The 3,005-nt window shown below is 47.4% G+C and overlaps 1 pseudogene; it reads left to right on the top strand.

Annotated features, from left to right (window-relative positions):
- Positions 1-854: 854 nt before the first annotated feature.
- Positions 855-951, top strand: LOC116100100 (annotated as a pseudogene).
- The last annotated feature ends 2,054 nt before the right edge of the window (positions 952-3,005 follow it).

Genomic DNA, 3,005 nt, shown 5'->3' with positions numbered 1-3,005 from the left:
GTTGGCCTAGAACTCAGAAATCTGCCTGCCTCTGCTTCCCAAGTGCTGGGATTAAAGGCGTGTGCCACCACTGCCCTGGCTTTTATTTATTTATTTTTTTGAAATAGAGTTTTTCTGTGTATGACCTGCCTTTCCTGGAATTCTCTTTGTAGACCAGGCTAGCCTTGAACCCACAGACATTTGCCACGTGTTTCTGCCTCCAGGGTGCTGGGATAAGAAGCATGTGCCACCAAGCTGGAACTCTTGATTCTCAACTACTTAGAAGCTCCAGCCGTACTGTGGAGTGAGGGTTAATTTTTCTTGTCTCCCCTGTCTCAAAACCTAGGCATAAATTCCACATGCTGCAAGTAGTCTACAGCCACAGGAAGTCAAGACACAGGAAGTGCAAGGCCCAGGTCTTACACTTACCTTCCTGGTGTCGTCTTTACTTCCTTGTTCTTTTCTCCTGGATTGGCTGACCCCTGTGCCCCTAGATGATACTTGGAACAGAGGCATGCATTCTCTCTCTCTTCTCTCTTTTCTCTTTTCTCTCCCCTCCCCACTCCCAAGCCCCACTCACTAGTTTAGGAATACAGGACTGCTGCCTGATGCTAAATCTAGAGGCCTTCTTGACACATTTTGGAGTCTTGATTGTTCTGTCCTAGCTAATGTGAAGTGCAGGCAGGACAGCACAAAGATGGGTTTGTGGAACCTCCTAGGAAGGATGATGCCCACAAAGCCAAGCAGGGGAGAGAGATTTGGGTGCAGAAAGCTGATTGTGGAAAGGGCTGGTTTGTTAAAAGCTAAGAAGGAGGCTAAAGCAGGGAAGCAGGATGAGGCTGAGCGAGAAAGGTTGCAAGGAAAAAACAGTTGTGGTGCTCAATTTGGCAGCACATATACTAAAATTAGAGAAGATTAGCATGGCCCCTGTGCAAGGATGACACACACATTTTTGAAGTATTTTATTTGTACATATATTTTTTAAATTAATTAATTAATTTTATTTATTTTTAGTCAGACTTTCACTACTTAGCCTTGACTAGCCTGGAACTCACAGAGATGCATCTGCCCCTGCTGGGATTAAAGGCCTAGTTCAAGGCTAGCCAGAATTTTACATTTAAAAAGAAAAGGAAAACAGAAATGTGATCCAGACAAAAACTTAGGTGTTGGCAGGAGGCTCAAGCCTGGATTCCCAGATCTCTAAAAGTTAATGCAGGAGGATTAATGTGAGCTTGATGCCTTCATGGTTACAGTATGAGACAGTATTAAAGAAAGAAAACCCCCCAAATAAAAAAACACAAGACTCCATCCCACAGGAGCGCTGAAGTCTTGAGGTAAAGGCTAGGTCTTTGTTCCCCTGTTCCTCAGTCTCATGGTCACACAAATGATTTGGCCCCAGGAGGGGACCAACCTTATCCTTAGCTTGTCCAACATTTCAGGCAGGGCAGTTCCAGGAGAGGGACTGTCTGTGAGCTACCATCAATCCCCAAAGGGGAACCTGTGCAGAGGTCCCAGGGTCTACCAAGATTCAAGCCAGCTCTGTGTTTCACCAGCTGAGTGACCTTGACCTGCTTCTGATCCTTATTTAGCATGTGTTTCCGTTTCCTTCTCTGTAAACAAGGCAAGGACTGGGATTAAATGAAATTTTGTTCTGAAGGGTGGGAGGCTCACCACACCTCAACCTGGGTTGGCTTCAGTCCCAGGAACAGCTGTTAAAAGCTTGATCTGGAGCCCCAGTGTGGCCTGGTCTCCCACTTCCTGCCCTTGGAGTGGTTGGACTTGGCTCTTCTGGCTCTTTTCCAGCTCTGGGGACAGGAAACTGAACCCAGTTTTGGCCTAATTGCCCTCCCTTTTCCTCCTTACTAGCGTCTGCACAGTTGCGGGTGTGTGTGAGGAGCTGAGCCTCTGGTTCCTGGAATTCCCAGCCTCAGTTATTTGTCTAGTACAGAATTCAGCCTGAAATGTCACTTTAGGCGAGGGGCCATTTGCTTTTGTCCTTTATGTGAGGACGGGGTGGAAGAACCACAGTTGAATCCTGGCATTTCTGGGTCCCCGGAATCTCACCTGTACCCTCAATGGCAATAAAATAGAGTGGGGTTTGGGGCGTGTGTCTCAGGGTGGGGGGCCCCGTGGGCATATCTGAACTTGTGTGAATTAGGGTCCTTCCTTTAAGCAGACACAGTTTGGCTGCCAGTACCTTTGCGTAAGCTAGCAAAGCTTGTAGGACTCCCTGGGAGCTTGAGGTCCAGGGTCCTGTCTATTGGACCCCATAGGTGGTGATATCAGGATGAAGGTTCAACCTGATGGCCGCAGGCTCCTTGTTCTGCCAGGATGCTCAGCTCTCTGGTTCTAGTTTGTCAGCTCATCACTTAGAGCTGACAAACTCTTTCTGTCTTTCTGTCAAACCCATGTCTGGCATCTCTTTCTGTCTTAGAGCTTTAGATGTCATTTTTTAATTCGCTAGCATTCCTAGGATCCTAGAGTAGCACAGGGCAGTGAAGCCTGTTTCTCTGGGGACAGACCCCCAGACACAGAGGCACCCCAACCAGTCTTCACAAACATGTGTCTGTCCAGCTAGTCCTTTGCTACAGCCCATGCCTGGCAGTCCATTCCCACAGACATGGAAAGAGATGGCAACAGCAGCCTATCCATAAGCTGGCACTGGGTGCTGGGTAGACTTCTGACCTCTGGATTTAGTTAGATATACTCTACCCACCCAGTGGCAATCCTTATGGCTTCTCCTCAAAGACCATCCATCACCACAGCAGAACTGCATTCTATTATAGTCATAGGTGGCCCACAGGGTAAGGCAGAGAAGGAAGTGTTCCCTGGCAGTATTGCATGCAGGGAGACTTCACTAGTCCAAGGGAGAAGTAGCACATTATATTCTAGAGTCAGTGGATGAGTATTGGATCACTTGTGAGACCTAAAAGACGCACTTCTCTGTGCCTTGGTTTTTCTCATCTATCAAACAGGACAGTGTCAAGTTTTGAGGGTTGTTTTAAGGATTGAAGGAATAAGCATGT

This window comes from Mastomys coucha, unplaced genomic scaffold (assembly GCF_008632895.1).
Source record: "Mastomys coucha isolate ucsf_1 unplaced genomic scaffold, UCSF_Mcou_1 pScaffold20, whole genome shotgun sequence".
Taxonomy (NCBI): Eukaryota; Metazoa; Chordata; class Mammalia; order Rodentia; family Muridae; genus Mastomys; species Mastomys coucha.
This window is presented reverse-complemented; position numbering and strand designations above follow the sequence as displayed.